This window comes from Ambystoma mexicanum, chromosome 4p (genome assembly GCF_040938575.1).
Source record: "Ambystoma mexicanum isolate Mex_15411 chromosome 4p, UKY_AmexF1_1, whole genome shotgun sequence".
NCBI lineage: Eukaryota > Metazoa > Chordata > Amphibia > Caudata > Ambystomatidae > Ambystoma > Ambystoma mexicanum.
In genome coordinates, this window is record NC_090927.1 from 946,585,994 (window position 1) to 946,607,693 (window position 21,700).

Here is a 21,700-nt window from a genome sequence, read left to right on the forward strand (position 1 = left end):
AATCCTTGGGATCATCTTTGACTCCTCTCTCTCTTTTTCTCCACACATTACAGACCTTGCCAAGAAGTCCAAATTTCAGCTCCAACTCCTCAGGCCATTCTAACTTTCCTCACCTTCCCCCAGAAGCTCAATGTCTCCAGAGCCCTAGTCCTCTCTAGGCTAGACTACTGAAACACCCTCTTCCTCAACTGCCTCTTTCCTCCCTTCGCTCCCTCCAACTAATCCAGAATAGGACTGCAAGACTTATCCTTGGCCTCAAGCCCAGGGACCATATCTCTCTTGCCCTAAAATCTCTCCACTGGCTACCGATGACTGCAAGTATCAAATTCAAGACCCTCTGCATCATCTGCAAGGCTGTCTGGGGCCAGGGACCTCTTAACATCCAGCTTTCACTCCCTAAATACCTACTGGCCAGAGTCCTTCAGTCCTCTGGCTCCAACTTTCTGCAGGTCAAATGTTTCTCCAAGCAGAGAGTGGTAGGAAGATCCCTTTCCTCGGCTGTCTCCTCCATCTGGAAAGGCCTCTCTTCCTCCCTCCGACTTGAGCCGGAATTCCAAAAGTTCCAAAAACATCTCAAGACATTGCTTTTCTCCTTTTCCTTAGCTCTCTCCTGCTAACTCTCCCTCTGCCGCTGCGACTGGGGACTGGTCCCTTCAGAGTCATACAGGGGCCAGACCAACCTCCACCAAACCCCCCTGTATCCTTTGCTAGCACTTGCCCTCATGCTCCTTTTCCCAGACTAGCCCAACTTGGGGTCCTTCCTTCTCACTACACTCATCCTCCCTTTCCCCTGTGAGAAACCTGAAGGTGTCTCCCTGACCAGTCCCCGGCGATCTGTCATCCTGGTGGCCAGGAAACAGCCATATCTATTGGATCCAGTTCCTGGGGGTGGACCAGGGCGGGAAGATCACCTGGATGAGGGATCCTCAGGAGTGGAAGTGGGACACGGTTCCCACTTCTTTATAACAAATCTTCCCCCATCATACCCTGTAGGATATTTAGAAGCTCTACCCCAAACCACCTTTTATGACACAAACATTTTCTTGCACCATGGAAAACAACGGACTAACGCCAGAGCCATTTGCCTGAGATATCCCAATACAAGGGTCAGGCAGACCATGCAATTGATACTAACCATGCACACCTGACGGCCCTTTCCCTTCCCCACAGGGATAAAAGGTGGAGCATGAGAGCACACTACAAGCAAGCAGACCACACACCGAGTCAGCTATTCCAGGACGGCAGTTGAAGAGGAGGAGAAAGGCGACTAGAACCGAAAGGGCGACAAGGAGAGAAGTGCCCTTGACCTTTTTCACCCAGAACCGTGAAGCCTCTGTGAAAGGAATTATACGACTGAGAATAACAGCCAGTGTGTGGTGTACCAGATGTAAACGGTGCACAGAGCCCTCCTACACTGATTACCAAGGCAGGAGGAGATGCTCGCTACCGTGGTATCATCCTTGACTCTGGAGAAAAGAAACGCCTAGCGGTTCATTACAGCCAGTGACTCAGAGGGAGAACCAATAGCAAAACATAACTGTGATGAGCGAAGGATGCAAATTGCAACATAAGGTGAATTAAAGAACAAAGACTTTGTACGTAACATAACTGTTAAAAACCTGCAGGGAAAGACCAGCTGCATAGTGGTCCGGCACCACATGCGCATTCAATTGAAAGACTCTGCTTGGTCCCCTTTTGTTAAAACTACAAGTACCAGAGGGCCCTAGGAGAGTCCCTCGCAAGAGGTCAAAGTGGCCCATACAACAGTCCAGTAAAAACCCCTTGTACAGTCAAAAGTCTTTGACCCACAACTTAAAAAAAAAACCTGACTGGGGCTTTAATGGAAAGCCTGACTGTGACTTCAGTGGAAAGCCAGACTGGGGGCTGCAGTCCGGACATTGAGTAAAGTGAATAAAAAGCCAAGGCAAATGTGAACCCGACTGAGGAATCCCTGTGTAACAGAGTTGTTGGTAATACCCCAAGAACAGTGAAGTATGGGAATCCTGACCGGGGGCTGAAACCGAGACTCAAGAGGGAAAGAACCAAAGGGGCCTAGCGAGGAGGCAAGTGTGAACCCGACGGATGGATGGCGAAAGAAAGCTAAGGGAAGTAAATCTTGCACAGTGAATAAGCCAAGTGAACTAGACAGAAGGCACATGTAACTTGGCTGAGGGATGCCTCCAAGGCATGGTGGAGAACAGTAACCCTGTGAACATTGTGTTGTCTAGAGTGAACCTGGTTGAGGGAAGACCACAGTGAAAGATTGTTTGAACGGACATTGAGACTTGTGAATACAATGGGTGAAATCGTTTGAGTAAAAATCTGTAGTGAACCTGACACAGAGAGACTAACATCTCAGAAGTGTCTGATTCCAGAAGACGGGGATCCAGGGGTGAAAAGTCATCACCCAGCGTAAATGCAGAAAGGAACTTTTGTTTTGGTATTTTGAACATTTCAGGCTATCAGAGGCAAGAGACTTTGGGTAAAGAGACTTGACCACCGCAGATCCTGATACCACTGAGAAGAATGATAGCCATGTGATGGAAAAGCTAATTTGTGTGCTGTGCTCAAGAGGCCCGCCTTGTCCCATGCTAAAAACGTGTCAAAGGGAGACGTCACTATACCATCCTGACTTATAATTTTTGTAAACACTTCTTTATTTTCTTGTTAACACTATCCCACACTACCATTGTAACTTAACTGTCTTGCTTTGTTTGTTTTTTAGTTTAGACCTTTTTTATTTGACAAGACATCACTAGGGCTGCCTTATTATTATTTGATGGTCGGAGATTGCTCCCGTTTTAGATTTAGGTTTAGATTAGGCATTTTTCTCGCCCATTTATACAATGTAATAAACAACCGTGTACTGTGATCACTTGTGTCTGTCTTTTCTGTTGCCACCATGAGTTCATTATACCCCTCTTCCCCCTGGCACTGTCACAAGGCCAATATAACCGTGTTTTGTTGTTCTATATTCATGATTCCCTTGCCCAACCCCCATCTTGTCTTGTGGTGCCTGGACACACTTGTTTATAAGTGTCATAAAAATGACCAATACAATAAATAAATAAAATAAAAAATAATCATTTAATTGTGTTCTTCTTTTTTGGCTAATTTCAAGGTTTGTTTGTTCTCCAAAATGTGAAACTGGTTGGCATCATTTGGATTGGTTAAGTGGGGCAGGATTATTAATAAACTATTATCGGGGTCCCTAAAGGGGCAGGACTAATTCAGTCTTATTGGGAATTTTCGGTCACTTGAAAATGAAAGAACTGCTGTATAGACCCTTTTTTGTGTTGGCTCATATGCATTTGTCAGATTACAAAAACCTTGCACTGGTGCAAGTGCAAAGTTTCATGGTATTAGCACTAGGTCAAAGTTTGCCCCATTTCTAAAAACACTGGGAAATATTAGAAAATCATGCACCATGACAATTGCAGTTTGGCATGTTACAAGCACCAGTAGAAAAATTGCCCTAGTGCAAAAAAGATACATTTATACTGGATTTTTGAACCGGGGCAAAGTTTGCCATGGTGCTAATACAGAATAGTTTTAGCACTAGGGCAAACTTTGCTCTGGTGCACAAATTCATCAAAAATATATCTTTTTTTCCTGGTGCAATTGTTTTCTAGTATGTGTCAGTGTTTTTAAAATATGTCAAACTTTGCCCTAGTGCTAATACTGTGCAACTGTGCACTTGCACTAGTGTAACGTTTCTGTAATCTGGCCCATGGAGTGTTTAGAACCACATTTGGGAACTGAAGCTGAAGATGATGATTGATCCACTTATACCAGGGCTTTGGTCATATCCCAACCCATATCACACTGGTTCAGCACAGGAATTAGGGGAAAACATAGATGAGGACTTGGGCCTTACATGCCAAGAGGATGACCAACCCTCAGAGTGAGTTTACATTCATTAAAAAAACTGGGTGGTCAGACCATACTATATGTGGCTTCTACACTCATTGAAGGCTGTTTAAATAATGTCCTCTGCCACATACTATAATCAGGAACTTACAATTGTGATATCTGAATGCCAGCACAAAAGTGCCATTGGTAGGTTGTGTCCCTGTCTGTTGTGATATGGTCTTTCATAATCTGTGCATTATGGTATAGTAGGATGAGGTCATTACCTAACAGTGGTCATATGTTGGGCTTTTACCTTGAAATCTGTACTAAAATTTGATAGATTTCTACCATCTTTTATTTCATCTTGTGTTTCAGCAGCCCACAGACACTGTTGTATGCATGACTCTCAATGTTCCTCAGGTGTTTTCTATAATCTACTATTTCTTATCCACATCAGCACGTATTATCAATCCTGTAGCAGACATCTAGTGTGAGAAAACTGTGGGATTGCTAGGTAGCCAACTTTCATATGGCCCCAATATTTGAACATATGAAATAAAGTTGGTCCAATGGTGTGGGTAACTGTAATGGAAGCGATGGAAGACTGCACTCAGCACAGCAAGATGGTTAAAAACCTAATGAGTCTTATGGACAACTCCCTTATGTTGGAACCTCAAGTCAAATCCCTGGTCAGGAACTGCTTCTTCAACTTCAGAACGATCAGAGAGATAATGTGGAACTTATCATTCCCTCACCTGATACATTGCAATAAATGTACTTGTGCTTGCTAGATTGTCTAAGTTAGCAGCCTGTATATATACCTATCAGTCTACATGGTCAACTACTTTCAAAGAGCTCACAATGCAGGAGACAGATTCAAGCTGAGACTGAAAAGATTAGACCATATCAACCTGAAGTGCCAGATTATTCACTGTCTTTCAGCCAAATGCATGGTCCGATCCAAATCACTCTTCATCACCTACTGAGTCTTCCATTACATGGTCCTACAAGTACATTTGAAGAGGTCAATTTCATATGTTCTGGGCAAGATGCAATGACCCAGCAAGCAAACTTTAATGAAAGCCCCATGATATAACAGAAAACACTAAGGGAACCCTAGTTGTTAGTGTAACATGGTGCTGCTTGTTTTTATTCATAAGTAATGGGTGGCATGTTTTGACCACATAAGATCTTTGATGGGGCATGTAGAACTCTGACGCCCCTCCCACAGAATGTTTCTAATTTACAATCTCTACAATGTTACACAGTTCAATAGAGCCTCCAACTGACACATTGAGCCAACAGCAAACCATCATAGCTAGGAGAATGGTGTTACTTATGTCACTCTTTGTTCAAGTACATATTTATAAAAAACAGTATAAATATACTCAGATTCCACTAAATAAGGCCTGCACCATATCTATTATATGGCCTGTTTATTCTCATTAAATCATCTGTCAATAAAGCTAATATTTGCATCTTCAAGTACATTGTATCTCTAAGGAATATATATTTACTTTCCACATTTTGCATTGCAATAGATCTTAGTTGAATATCTATTTAGTTTTTAAAAAAACACCCATAAGTACAGCACATTCAAGGAAAAACTACTACCTTTCTTGAGTTGAGAGATGCCTTTTAGTTGGAGGAAAAGCACAGACATGTTTTTAGACCTCTCCAGGAAACCCACAGAATGGTTATACAATGGAATTGCTCAACCACACGCAGACATATTCAGTGTCCAAGCTGACTGGCTTTGCAAAATGTATGAATGTACTGCTGCATTTGGTTTGTGAGGGAGAGCGAGAAAAGACTTTTTATGACTTTGGAAGAGTACAGTGGGCCATTTTGTTCTCTGGGGGAAGCTACAGATGGCAGGCCTGAAGAACTACATACTGGCTGTTTCTCTTTCTTTACCGTTATGTCATGTAGTACATGTTTTTTGCTGCCTCTCTGTCATTATACTTTTCTCACAGGCTCATTAGCTAAATTAGAAAGGTGTGGTACCATGCCAGGCAAAGCATCTGAAAAGCATAGTATCATGCCAGACAAGAGGAAAACACTCTTACATCTTTTTTCAGAAACTAAAATAAATTTAGAGGCAGTGACAACCACAACACCCTTTTGCGTTTGGTGGTTTTTCTTGTTATATTATGTTTCATCAAAACAGCCAACATGTAAGAACTACTTATCACAACAAGGAAAAACATGTAAACATAGCTTTCATGATTCATCATTACATTTATATTCACATTTTTTTGGGATGCTTTTAAAATGTGAGCACTCCTGCATGACAAAGTAAAACTCCCCACTTTCTCAACAAGTTACAATTTATGCACGGGCAAGCCTAGTTGTCCTTCAGTGCCTCAATAACAACTGAGCTTGTGCCCTTTGTGTCCAGTTTGACCCTTCACTAATTAGACTATGGGAGATTCCCTAATTAATTATCTTTTTTTATTACTGATACTCACCAGGATCTTAGTGTCTGAAGCCTCTGCCTGTAGTGTTGAATGTCCTTTTTTCACAGCTGCTTTCTCCCACTCCAAACCACAGCTTCAGCTCCAGGTTTACAGGCGCCTTCAGTATAACAAGCGGGTTATGGGTGCATACCAATTTTTACAAAAGGGAAGGACTTAGAGTTTCAGGATCCAGCAGTGCTGGTTTCAATAATTAAAGGTTCAAGGGAGGAATTAAGGCCTTGGCAAAAGGACCTACTATACATAAAAGAAGGTGAAAAGGATCCACTGTGGGAATCCTCCCATCCCTTGCACACTATCTTGGTCCGCCCGCTGGCAAGTTAGTCATTCATATCAACAAGGCATTAGTAATGTTTAAGTAATGCATTATTTCCATGTATTCGTTCAATGAGAAGTACATATACACATGTTTTTTCTAAAACAAAGACACTTTAATTTTGAAAGAAAATATAGACAAGCAAAATGCATCCCAATGTCTAATATTAAAGGTTGACACATTTTGAGGTGTTCCCTCTTCTTCCAAAGCCTAATAGGACAATGGGTGCCCACCCTTCATTTAAAAGCATGCATGAAGCATCATGGTACGCATAAGGTACTGGAGGTCTGGTGAACTGAGGAGTGTTAAGTTCAAGGGACCCGTTCTGCTGGCCTCTTGCAAACACAGTTTCTGGTGCTGTCGCTAATGGCCAGTGAATGAAAAGCGTAGCTGATTTCGCCAACCGTCTTCAATAGATTGGCGAAGTCCACAGTCTGTAATCCCTCTGGGGTTGGAGCCTTTACAAATATGAATCTCTGGATCTAGACAATGTTGAGGTAACCATGGGATCCGCCGACACAGACATTCAGGAATCACACGCTGAGAAGACCGAGTCTCTGCTGCTCGATGTGATCCGCAAGATTAAACCAGTGAGCAACGTGTTGCACGTCCGGTTACAGATGCCTTGGTCTAGGGAAACCAAAGCGGCATTTGGTGTAGTATTACCCTTTGTATTTATATTTCCGTCGACAATACTTACCACACTTGTGTCTTTGAAATTGTAAAATCTGTGCATGTAGGTCATTATGTGTAATTTGTGAAGGGATTTCATAAGTGAAATATTTCTGAATGAACTGCAAAACAGTGGTATCCCTGCCCTTACCAAATTTAGGAGCATCTTTAATCCACAACAGCATGTGGATGTGTGGTGCTCCTCTGGCTTGGTATTCTTTTCTCGAAAAGAAGTGTTGCTCTTCTCCGAGGGGAGGAACTGTTTTATTACAAATGAAGTGTAGCATGGCAATAAAGAGATGATGGAAATATTTTGATGCATTTACAGGATCAAGGGAGCAGAGTTCTCTTGGTGTTTTTATGTCTATATTTGTTTTATTTTTGATTGCTATGCGTAGGAAATTGTGCAAATCTTTCCATGCATACTCTGCACAACTTAATGTCACAAACCATGTGGGTGGGCCAAGGTTTCTTATCATACAGCGTACTTCTGCATGTCGTCAGTGTTAGGCAGTATTGCATGCAGTACTCTCTGGGACCACTACACACAATTAGGACTATAGGTGTTAGCCAAACCAACCTTTGGTATACGTCTGTACCACGCAGTTTTTGGTAGCGAGCTGAGCAGCCAGGCTTATCTCAAGAGTGAATGTGAGCAGTACAAGTAATTACACAGAGGACTTTCAATCACAGTGGTTCAAGTAGACACTTATACTCAAGGTTTCTTGGTAAAACACTTATTCATTTATTACACAATCATTTAGAAAACATTTTACTAGAAGGAGACAACTTAATATTATATACCAATTCACTTCAATACAAAACTCCAAGATTTTGAGACAGTTTGAGCTCTCCTGAAATAGGAGCCAAATGGCAGTTCAGTTACTTAGAAGTGAGCAAAAGGGACAAGGTAAGTAGAATAAATCACATATACTTGTTAGACAGTGCAAATAGCTTCAGTTCACCAGAAAAGTTCAATTCAAGTCAATAGGCCAGGCCAAAGTCAATGGGCTTGTGTTGTGGATAGGAAAGAGCAGTTCGGATCTCAAACGGTAAAGTCTTTGAAAACGTTCTCTGAAGTAGTTTAGTTTCACAAACTTTCACCGCAAGAGTGGCGCTCTCTCAATCGGGTTGGCACAGTACCTTAGTATCAAGAACAAAATGCAGCTGAACACTTGGTTCCTGGCGGTCCTGCAGATCACACTGTTCCTGAGCCTCAGTCATGGGGACAAGAGGAGGACAACGGGGGACTCCTGCACTACACAGGATCATCGAAAACGCAAACAAGATGGAGTCACTTCAGTTACAGTAGCTATAGATTCAAGCGCTTAAGCTGGTATCCCTCTCCCTAGTTAATCCTAACCAGCCTTGAGAATGATATCCAGGTGACTTACGAGGTGATTGGACCCACCAACTCAAAGGAAGTACTCGTCCTTGAAGGGACTTCTCTGTCGAGATGAACTTAGCAATTTGGACCTGCAGCAGGGCTTCACCGGGAAAACCAACAGCAGCAGCCGTCCTCTTCCATCTCCTCATTGGTTTTTTCGTACCCGTGGTCGACTCTGCTTTCCAGTCCCAGAGACTCACTTTTTAAACAGTTCTCTCCCTTTCATTCCAGCCTAGCTGTCACTCACCCAGCAGGGTGCTGTCCTTGCCGCACAGTCAGCCAGCCAATCATGCCAGAGTGCATTTGGGTCTACTAGGAGACTAAGCACAGGTAGTTTTGTGCGCCTCCCTCACTTCCTGCCCACCCCAGACACTCAGATGCCAGAGGCGGTCTTCAGTCCTGAAGTCCACCAAAGGCATACGAACAAAGGGACCAAACCTGATTTGGCGCGCAGAGACAAACACTAGAAGGACCTTTCCAAAAAGAAATGGCGAAAAAAGAATACCGGGACCTGTTTAAACAAAGGGGCTTAAGGCATCATCTTTAAAAACATGGCTACCATGATTTTTAGCTACCGGTGTTCACAGTTAGGAAAAATCATGGCAGTTCATTGTAAAACCACTGTCACCAGCCTTTTCAAGAGGAAAGGGTAGCATTTGACTGGTACATGAGTATTTAGACACAGAGGATACTACGTAACCCCTCCAGCACTCCATTGTATGATGGGGGTGCTGGGTCTAGGAATTTGGAAAGACTAGTAAAGTCAATTTCACTTTACATTCTCTGGGAAACAGTAGTTTATCCTAGAGAAGGTATCGAAACCTTTGGAAAGTCTAAAAGACATCCCTGTGTCACTGCACTGAGGTTGCTCTGCAGCAAACATGAAAAGATGATGCCTACAGAGTTATCTAAAACTCCATAATCAAAGAACGCAAGTGAAAAGCACACCTCAAAATACAAGAAAGAGTGGGAAAAAAAAGGCTCACACTCTTTCCAGGTAAAAAATCAAGTCCTAAAAATCCAGCAAAGTTATGAGAATTCTCCATAACTGTCGGAACCAGTATTCTTTTGTACCACGCATGTTTGCTAAAAGATTTGTAATACTTGACTGTAAAACTTCATATTTTTCTTGCACTTTTTGTAGCAATTGCGTAGCAGACATATTTTGAAAATTGGTACCCGATTTCAATGTGTGTGTAACTACGTAGCATAGAGTTGCTAGTTCACTTTCAAAGAGAAGGTGGAATACATTTGTAAAGAGCGGTATTCTGATGCTGTTTTTTGTGTGGGTCTTTCATCGTACCTTCCTCCTTTTCCAGTAGGAAAGAGTAAAGGAACGGCTTGTGCTTCTACACTTTTTTCCCATATGCTGATTGGAGATCCTTTGGCTTGCCGCATTTGGTAAGTTTCCAGTGCATCTTCGTTGGTGTCTTCCGAGTGCAATGGGTGAATTACATAATGGTCTCAAATATTGGATTCTGTAGTAGGATCTAGAAGTTGAAATTGACTAGTTCCTGATGAGTCTTGAATTATTTCAGTGGTTTCCCTCAGGTTTTCTTCATTGTTTATTTCTTTGTAGTATTCATTGTTGTCTTTTAGATATTGAAGGGCTTCTCTAACTTTATGTAAGTCCACTAGTTGCTCCCAAATTTGTTTGTCTTTGTAGGTACACCATTTACTAGGACAATCAAAGATTGATCTATTGTACGTTGCACTCCCAGAGTGTGTACTTTTTCTTTGAGAGCTAATGACAAATAAAGTACTTTGCCACAAATGTCTTTCGGTAATTCAGAGGGAGGTAGTTTTTATGTTTTTGGTTGAAGGTGTATTATTGCTTGAAATGGGTGCACTGTTTGAATTATAATGCTCTCATACAGTGGGAATATTTCCAAGTTATTAGTGATAGCACATGAAGGTATTTGGGTGTTGTCAAGTTTTGGAGTGCAGTATCTGCAAAGTATAGAGGGGTTAGTAATTTCGTATTTGTTTTCTGCTATAAGATAGAGAGCTAATTAGAACCACTTGGATTCTTCATTGTCTTCTATTTTGTACATTATGTCTACAGTTGTGCTATTTTTATAAAAAGTCCTGTGGCAACACATACACACACACATGGTTTGGTACTTCAGCAGATGCGCTTTTAGACTTTAGTATTTCTTTTTTGTATGTGTGTAGTAGAAGGTTGCCATCTGTAAAGTTGTTGTTACTCTGTTCTAAATATATCGAATTTTGTAAGTGGGTTTCACTTCCAAAATATTTTCTCTGGACGTGCTCTATTTCTTTGAGTAGTTCTTTGGCTGTACCATGTTGAAGAATGTTATTTAAGATGGCCAGTGCTATAGCAGTGTGTTTGGCATAGAACAGTTTATGAATGAGATTTCTTACAGTTGAATGGTGTGTTTCTATCATTTTGATATGGTGGAAGGTGCTTTTGCAAGTAGGTCCAGAAATACAGGCTAATGAATTTCTTTGTAGTCTTGTGTATTTGCGCACTGGATAGGAGTCCATAGTTTGTAATCATTTTATTTTTAATTTGTCTTTGCCTTTCACATACTGATTGAGAAACTGGCTTAAGATGTGAACGATTTTTTGTGTATGTTACACAATGATTTGCACGGCCATTTGTATACTGGAGGTATTGGTTCAGTGGAATGGAGAGCTGATGCTAAGTTTTCTGGGGATATTTTTGTGAGCAGCATTTCATGTTCCATCATGGTATTATTAACATTTTCCTATTTACCCTCGTCCACTGCTATCTATGGCAATTGTTTTTTTTTGCTTTTGTTTGTATGCTTCTACATTAAAATATGGTTCTGTGCTGGTGGTGTGACTCCACTCACCTGAGCAGATGTTTGCAAAGCTATCTTTGTTGATATTCTGTTTTTTGAGAAGTCCTTGTTGTAGTTTAGTAATTAGTGTTGTTATTGGTTTCATTCTGTTTAAAACTAATATAAATCATTTATTTTTTAGAAGGATTGCACTGTCTATGAGAGCTTCCAGGATTAGTTTTCTGCGGTAGGTTTTAAGGGTTGAGGATGATTTGCCCCTGTTTTTATAAGGTTCTGAAGGAATCTGGGGCAGACCATTTTTTGCAAAATAAATTCTTTGATATGCTTACTTGTGGCTACATCAGGATTTATAGGTGCAGTGGAAGCACTAGGGGTAGCTGCAGTCTTTTTTAAAACCTTTCTGTTTAGTTTTACATTTTGAAAGAGGAGTCAATGTTTCTTTACTGCAAACTGCTTTAGGTTTGCTTAGTAACTGTCTTAGCTGTTTTGTTTGAACTTTTTGTATACATTCTGTTGGATGCTTATTTTATACACTTTTATTTTGATTTGCTCTATTTCTGTGTTGCTTTCTACGGAGCTGCTTTTTGGTAGGCATACTTTGGTGTCTTTTGGAGAACAAATGAAAGTGTGGGTTGGGACGTTGTGCAATGTATGTGCGCATTGTGCATGAGTGTCTGAGTATAATGGTAGGCATGTATGTAGAGGTGTGTGATTGTGGAATGGGCTGTTCTTCAGGTTGGGAACTTTAGTCTCATATTTGTGTGTTACTATACTGGCGTTCAGATGACAATACAAAGTGTGCACCTGCTGAGGTGCAATCAGTAATACTTAATCTAATGCTGTGGGTTGATACAATTATTTGTTCTACAATATTAGAATACCACAGTGTTTGAATAATAGTTAGAACACTACGACAGTTTTGCACCAACTTTGTTGGATGCAAAGAGTAGGTTTCTTCTGGGTTCTGTCTTGTACTTCAGAGTGTGGTCTCCACTGCAATTGTGAAAGAAGGAAGTTAATATATATGTGTGTTAATGGAACAGCAATTTCACTTGATGAATAGATTGGGTACATTTGCAGAAGGATAGCTTTCTAGGAAGAGGCTCTGTATTTGTTAAATTACATAGCTTTGTACATGAATGGGGATTCTGGAAAACCAGCACCATTGCTAAGGGTGTTAGTCGAGTATTTATAGGTGTGTCCTATTGGGGCACTTTTCAAAGTGTGTGTTCCTGTTGCACTGTTTAGTGTGGTAATGTATTAGTGGAAGTTGTAGTAGGGTGAGACAAAAAGCATGGAAAGATTTACAGATTGAAAACTAGAATGTATTTGTGTGTGGAATTCCATTAATCATTTTGTGCATAGATGCTTGCTACATGAGTGCTGGAAACCTTTCAGTTCTTTGACTTTTTTATCCACATTTCAATTAGCACTGTTCTGAATGTACACCTGTAGTTGTTTGGTGTTGCAAGAATGGCAAGTGTCAGGCACTCTGTTAAAATACATGCATTGTATGTGCTTGCAATACTTCGATAATATACAAGCTGGTTTCCTGTTTTGTTTGCATTCTAGGTATTTCATAATAGTGTGTTAAGGGGTAAGTGGTTGTGAAAATGACAGAAGGAAATACGAGAATAATAGTTTGGACATTGAAATGAGTAATATGGGTAAATAAAAATATGGAAAGCAGACAGATTTGTAAATGAAATTGATTATAGGAGATGGGAGAAATTACAGTATGCTTTTTTCAGATTATGCAGGATCAATGGCAGGTTCCCTGTTCAAATGCATTCATCAAAGAGTCGCAAATGTACTGTAAAGGAAATATTCATACCTGTAGTTTGTATTGATGTATGTAGATGTGGATGAATCTGAAAGGAGACATCTAGGGTTTTTTTTTTACAGTAGTTTAGCTGTAGGTGCTTTGCAATCACAGGAGACTTGTACTCAGAGTGATGAACAGTTCATCTAAAGTGCTGAATTGTGATGACAGAGTTAGATGTAGAGTTCTTGGATTTGATTGGTGGAAGCTTGTGTGACTGCTTATGTGTAGCCAATGGGAAAGTGGTGCAGATAGTGGTGTGGAAAGGGAAAATGGCCTGCCCGTGTGTTGAGCGGTCCGTGGACACAGGGGTAGTTTGCGGACAGGGCGTGCCACGTACGAGGCTTCTCAGAATGCCTGGCATGGAAAGGGGACTGTGGGTATTAGCTAATCAGGTGTTGGAGTTGTTCTATGTTGGAAGAGAGGCTGTGTGTAGTGAAGATGGCAGAGGTGAAGAAAGTAAGGGTGTTGGTAACTGGAGATTTGTTTGTAAATGTTTTAGAGAACTATGCTATGTCTAACAAAATGAAAGGTGTTCATTTAGAAGCAACTTTAAAAAAAGGCTATTTTCAGAACCACCATCAAAGAGGAAATGGAGTACACTGCTTAAATGTTCTTTCCCCACTCTCACAGATTTCACGATTTGTCCTCTGACACCATGGTAGTCCACAGATCGCGCATGTTACAAACAGAGATTTTGAGGCTGGCAGCATGCAAATGAAACTGTGCAGGCCAAGGGATTGGTCAATAAGATTTACTGCTGTGAAGTGTAAGGAGAGACTTTATCAGAAAGTATGTTTCCTGAGAGGAGAGCAGATAGATATGATTGTGTCTTTCAGAAGGCATAGTGACTAGAATTTGCCCGACTCTTGGATAAATTAGTTGGAGGTGCATGCAGAGCACTGTGGAGTGGCTGCACATCTTGGATTGCCTCATGTGTATGTGCACTGGCATGGAGTGCGCGGAATGAATTTGGTGTATTTGGATCCTCTTTGTGCCACTTTGATGACACACCGTCATCCAGACATTATTATTACTCATTGTGGAGGGAACAGTTTAGGACATGTCTCTGCATTCTCCTTGCAGTTTGCAATGAAAGAAGGACTTGGGAAAGTCATGGACATGTTTCCAAACTCCTGAGTAATTTTTTCTCGTATTGAGCAGAGATAAATGTGACTGCGTTCTTTTTCATTTGGTCCAACAAATGGAGAAAGCGAGGCGCAATGTCAACAAGGCTGTTTGTGCTTTTTTGAGAGATGTTGGCATGTCCTCTTTTCACAATGAAAATATTATGTTTCGTAGCACAAACATTTTTCGCAGAGATGGAGTCCATCTTACTGATGCTGGGAATCAGATTTTGCTAAGAAATTTACATTGCAACCATTTTTGGAAGTATAGAATTCCTTTTTCCAGTAAATGTTGACCACTTGAAGTTTTCGAAACACATACAAACACCACAAAAAGTATCTTTTCAGAGCCACCACTTCCTAACGGAGAAGAGTGCAATGATTTTGATAGCGCAATACCCCAAAAATGTTAATGTCTGCAGACTTCTAAAAATCCACAGTGCCCTGCAGCATTTCATTGGCACTTCTAATGTGGCTCAGATAAGAGCCATTTTTTAAAAAAAAAAAATGAAATTCTTTTGGGTGTTTTTTTAAAAAAGACACACAAAGAAAGGAAGGGAACGGAGGGTAAGGATAGGGGCACCAACCACGGGGATAAAAAAGGGCAGTTGGATTGAGGAAGATGTTGGGTGGGCCTTACTTAGGTAGGTAGCAGACTTTCTCATGCTCCCGGACCATAGCCTCGAAAGCACTTCAAAGTGTCCCCCCCTGCAGAGTACTGCATCGCAGTACATACAAAATACAGTGACCCTCGAAAGGTAAGTTCGAAAAAGTTCCAAAAAGTATCCAGATTGCTAGGGGCATAGTCTGAAAAACATCTTTGATTGCTCATAAAAAAACTTTTTCGGTGTCTGGGAGCCCGGACCCTGTCAGAAGTCAAGGGCCTACGCTCAGCGTGCGTGCAGTCACATGATGATGTCGCTGACACATTCACGAATGGGACGGCTGTCCAAAGGACAACTATTGCGTGGGATCTGTTGTACGCATGCATACAGGTGTTCTACGGACAGGGTTTGGGTCCCCGAACAAATGAAAAGGGTGACACACATGCAGCGGACAGTTATGGACAGGTGCAATGTTCGTAGGACCCCGAGGGTGGGATGCGCATGCATACAAGTGTCTGCCGGACATGGATAGGGTTCCCGAACTAATTAAAGGTGCATCACAAATTTGCAGACATACAGACAGGTTATGTGTTCTACAGACACCTCCATTTTGATTGCAGATAGTATGAACAGGTTAAGTGTCCTTCGGACACCCCCATTTTAGTTGATTGCAGACATTCCAGACAGTCGCGCTGGCTGCAGACTCCCAAACGGCCTTTTTTTTTTTTTAAAACACAGACACATACAGGAACAGTATACATGTCACTTTATTAATATACAAAAATATAGACATTACGAAAGAGAGGGGGAAGCAGAAACGGAGACATATACAGTGGAATTAGGGTTTTCTACATGTCGGGTGGTAGGGGAGGAAGGGATTGAGGTCTCATCATAACGTTTTTGATGATGGGTACATTTTGGGGATGGTTGAGTGGGACATGGAGAAGGGGTACAGGAGCACGTGGGACAGTGATATTTAATTTTCTTCCTTTATATGGTTTTCTACAAAGTCTTTCAAATCAAGGAAATTGGTCAATAATTGATACATTTTTTCTTCAAAGTGCACTGGATGATTTTCCACAGTGTTTGTTTGTTGTTCCATTACTACTAAAAAATGTCTTAGGTACATGTGAAATAATGTGTATTACTTTGCTTACTTTGAAAACTGCAGTGTCTGCGAGTAGTATCACTGTCTTCACTCATTTCATCCCAGGGAAAATGTTCTTCAAGCTACTCCAGGGTGCTAGACATTTCTGTGTAAAAAAGATACATTATTTTTGAATTGTATCTTACTAAAGAAAGTTTGTAACTATAGGAATTAATGTAGTGTACTTACCAGTTTGTTTTTCAGTTTTGCTGTTACTGCTTTGTAGGTGTGCTGTTGATAGTTGGTTTGCAGGTTCAGTATAAAGCATCAGTGAGGTAATTCTGCTGGAAGCATATGTTATTTCTGTTTTTGGTATGTTGCATTATGTTTCATATCCTATGTAATTGCACTGTTGGTGTCTTACGTATACACTTTGTAGTTCTTGTTTATTTTTTAATGTAATTCATTTATATGCTGCTCTTTGAACATTTTCAGTGTGTTTGTTGTATAATACAACAATGTAAGATACCCCCTGACCTTTTGGAGAGTGTTGATGTTGCCGAGTCCGCTGACAGTCATATAGTCCGCGGACACTGCATCAATTAGCATGGACCAGGTGGTTCAGTATGTTGTATGGTATATCTATATAAACTAAGGGTACGTGGGTAAAAACCTATGAAATTCAAGATATCTATATCTATATTCAGTGAAAAAAATGGTTTAAGAGACATTATGGTTAAGTTGCACTACTAAAAACCTATCAAATTCAGTGAAAACACGTTGTTAAAGGGACGTCATGATTACAAGTCAAACCGGAAAAACCCCTGAAATTTGACAGTTATGGTAAGCTAAGCAGCCATAACTCGAGACACCACAATGCACTGCTAAGACTAATACCCATGACATCAATGATGGCATCACAAATGTCATTCATGACATCACTGATGACATCACATGTGCATTTAGTTTGTATGCACAGCTTCTACAAGGGATTGTCATTATAATGTTGGCAGAAACATATTAAAAAATCATTGGGAAAACTATCATGTGCCAAATAGTTAGTTAGGTGAGGCATTGCTATAAACACCATTGTGTTACTGACTTTATTCCAGTACATGAATTAACTCATATACAAATGTAGGCATTCTCTCCAGCATGTGCCATAGAGCTGCAATATTAAAAACCTTACTATATTGGATAGTAAAATGATGAATCCTTTTGTTTCAGAATTGTGAGCACTGTGACATATATAATAAGTACCTAACAATACCTTCCTTACTGCATAGTTGTACTAGTAAACACAACATATAAAAATACCACAATGCATAGAAATGTGAGCATGTACAGGAAAAGTAAAGTAAGCAACAAAAAAACAGCAGCATTACCAGAAAGTGTTCATAACCTAACTACTCAAGTTCATGCACAGACATAATTGCTGTGCCTTAAAGCAGCTTCTTCCCGTATGTATATGTATTGTATAGTGTGAATCAATTCTAAGGAAAGTTGAGTAAGCATATATGAGAAGAGTAAGGGCTACAAACATAGTACCTTTTGAATTTTTACTTCCTGACGGTCAGTGAAGAAAACCACATGGCCTAGATATGTTAGTGAACAAAAAAGAAGATGTAGCCAGACATGTGATGTCATCAGTGATGTCATGAATGACATTTGTGATGTCATCTTTGATGTCCTGGGTACAAGTCTTAGCAGTGCATGGTGGTGGCGTGAGTTATGGCTGCTTAGCTTACCATAACTGGCAAATTTCAGGGGGTTTTCCGTTTTACTTGTAACCATAACGTCCCTTTAACAACAATTTTTCATTGAATTTCATAGGTTTTTATTAGTGCAACTTCACCATAATGTCCCTTTAACAAAGTTTTTTCATTGAATATATATATGTATATGTGCACTGGAAAAACTTTGTTAAAGGGACATTATGGTTACAATTAAAACTGAAAAACCCTTGAAATTAGCCAGTTATGGTACGATCAGGTAGCATTTACAAGGTGCAGAATCATAGGGGAGAACCAAAAAAGATGTATCCAGCAACCAATAAAATCACAACACATTTTTACAGCATGCAAATATACCTTTTTGTACAAACACATAACTTAAAAAATACAATTTTTTTTTTTATTCAACACACATTGCAAAGTAATATGCCAATCACAAACCAGAACTGTTTACTTCATATAATCTCCTAACTACAACTGTGCATACAGATTGAGAAACACCAGGTACTTATTGGACAACACATTCTCACTAAATAGTACTTGCATTGTATTTATTTCTCTATTATTAGCTTACATTATATAAACGTGTTATAAAACAGAAGGCTTTTTTTTCACAGAAATGGCAAGCACACTTGAATGATTAGAAGAGAACTTTCCAAAAGAAGAAATGAGCGACGATAAAATCTCCAATGGTGTACAATATATATTTTAATGTAAACAAATAATGTATTTTGTACAGACCTTAATAAAATTATAATTTCAATAATTCTTACAGTACACAGTTTTCATGAAGAAACCATGCCCCAGTTTAATTATACCCAATCCCCAGAATCACAAACAGAAGCCCTAACCCCAACCATAAATAATCAAATCATGAACTTGTCCAACAAATTAGATGAACTTAGTAATGTTTGCAAAGAACTTTTACAGTATGTGAAAATCTGACGTGATTTAAAATGTTCCCTATGACTGTCCTTCTTGCACCTGTCCCCCTTGTCCCCAGCCATCCTCCCCAGCAAATTCTGAACATTTTAATGAAAGATGCTTTGATGAAACCTCACTCCCTTCCTTCCCTCATGATTATTGTTCCTGATTCTATCATTTATGTTTCCCATTCAGATACCCCATACCTTTCTTGAATAAATATGTTTTTTGTACTATAAATGTTTTCTTTACTGTTGTGTAATGTTTCTGTAGAGGAGGAGATGTAGATAAACAAAACTGAAATTTCAGGGTGAGAGGTCACACCACTCCAGCATTCTAACAAGTATAGCAATCACTAGGAATACATTTTTTTCAACTGGACGTGTTTTTATGACATCTGGATAATATTGGTGGGGATAGAGTACCCAGGGGTATTTGACAAAACAAAACAGATAGGTATGATCCAGTGAAAAAAACTGGATCTCAATGGAATAACAACAACAAACTGCTACTCTTGGTCAATCATTTCAATTGTGCAGTTACAAGAAAGAACATTACCCACATTTATGAACATATATACAAAAATCACAAAAAACAATGCTTGAACTGTGCAGTGTTCAGATGGTGTTTATCGTCGACACAAAGGTGTTTCGGCCTAGGAGAGCTGTAAGGTGCAGCTTTGTGAGCAAGGCTTCATCAGGATGTGTGATGGAATATTTGTTGTCCCGGGATCTCTATCTATAAACAACAAGTGGAGTGTGGTGAGTGGAGTAGTGACCTCAAATATAAAACTGATAATTCAATAAGCTCAGGATGCTTAATTAAAAAAGAAGGAAAAAACTCCCTTATTAAGGAGCCTGATTCTTACCGAAGACTTATCCGGAGCAAGGGTAAGTGAGAACATCCATCATTGGTATAGATGTCTGGACGGCATTAAATGAGCCGTTGAGGAAACAAGTGTGTACCTGTAACGACATACGAGGGTCTGTGAGGGTTCTGTACAAATCATGGTTCCACATATAAATAAATGGGGACAAGGGTAAAAATTTACCTCAGACGGTAAGTAGTGTCTTCTAAGTTGATAATGGCAGAGACACCCACTGTGGATGGTGGCTGCTAACCCAGATTGTTCACAAAGTGACAATACCTGTGTACAACAAACGCACAATGGTGAGCGAACCAACGTTGTTAAGGAGCGTGTTATACAAGAGCGAAAAGTGACTCATATTGGTGCGCAAACAATACAAGTATACTACTTGTACTGAGGTGGGTCAGGGCGGCGTTCTAAACTTCACCCTAATAAGTGGCCCAAGAAGAAGCACATCGTGTGGCGCGCGCTTCTGTGACTCGAAGCATTATTCACCCAAATATGTAGTTCAAACAGAGGCACATAATGTTGCACTTACTTCCATGGCTCAAAGCATTTGTCTGGGCTGTGTGGCGTCTCTGGACACGAAAGCCACCGAGAAAGTGAAACCGTCGTCATGACGACCCTGGGTAATCAAACCGAAGGGTCGTGTTGATTGGTTAGTCGGTGGCGCACCCCCGGTGGGGCGTCATCCGTTCAAAGACCAATCAGCGGCTGCCACGGGAGCCTGGGGGGTGGGCCCGCTGACCGTGTTGGCCGGGTGCATGAATAATGCGTGCTGCAAGATTGGGAAGGTGCATACGAGTAGCGCCGTGGGCGGAGGAGCTCGAGCTCGCCCGACGTGCTGGGGCAGCAGTGTGAGGTGTATGCACTCTGTGTGTGCCAAGAGTGGGTATGCTAGTAATCGAAAGATCGTAACCATACACATTAAGGATTGCCTGTGCTGTGAGCCATATGTCGAGTGCATGCATTGGTAATTACCATCTCCACATCGTCATCACACTGGCAAAAAGGTGCTCATAATGACAAACAGTAAAACAAAGACTTCTAAGTCAAATCGCCTAATTATAAAATCATGTCTACGTTAACATCTGCAGTCGGCTATATTAGGACACATTTGTTCCTTATTCCTCACACTCTGTATGGTGATACAAACTTTGGATGCACGGGCCAACAATGCTTGTGATGATAACAGAAAAAGCAAACATTTAAGCGACCACAGCCCAATCATACAGTCATGTATGCTTTGACAATTGCAATCGACTATGTAGGACAAACATCTTAGAGAACCATTTGTTCGTTAGTCCTCAGACTGTGTGTGGCAGTATACATATGGAATACAGTTCATGATAATGTATTTGCATGGTACAGATTGCAATAACAGTACATGAATATCATCAATATTTAGCCATTTTCAACCAAACAGCTATGCCTGCAGTACACATGGATTAAAAAGGACAAATACCACGTAGGTAGGTGACAGAGGGTCGACTACACAACTTTATGCTGTTAGCCTGTCAAACAAGAAGGTATGCCATTTACCCAGCATAAAACAAAATCAAGTAGCCCCATAATACATGGGGGATGTGAGGGTCACCTGGAAAGTGAACAATCCCAAGCACTTCACTGGCTGTAGAAGTGTTTCCATTCTACAGACACATTCAAACCTATTCTGACGGTGTCAAGTTTGTGGACTAGCTGTTGTTCTAGTCTCGTTAGTGCTTTATCCCTGTCCCCTCCTCTTTTTTTTGGAGTTAATGTAACGCTCACCTGACTCCCACGGAGGCGCTGGTCTAGTCTGGGTTGCTGTGGCCTCTTCGAGCGTGATGCGCAGAACTCGGAACACCGACTGAACAAGAGCCTCAAATCTTGCTTGTCAGGCCCGTAGGAATATCCTTTTGCAGATGAGAAAGGGGATTAACAGTCTGCAGAATAGTGTGCTTGCTCCCCCCTTCCCCCCTTCGTTCTTCTCTAACTTCCTCCGAAATCCCCGGTTGAAGCTCACCTTATGGTTTGAAAGGATGAACTCTCCATCCTGCTT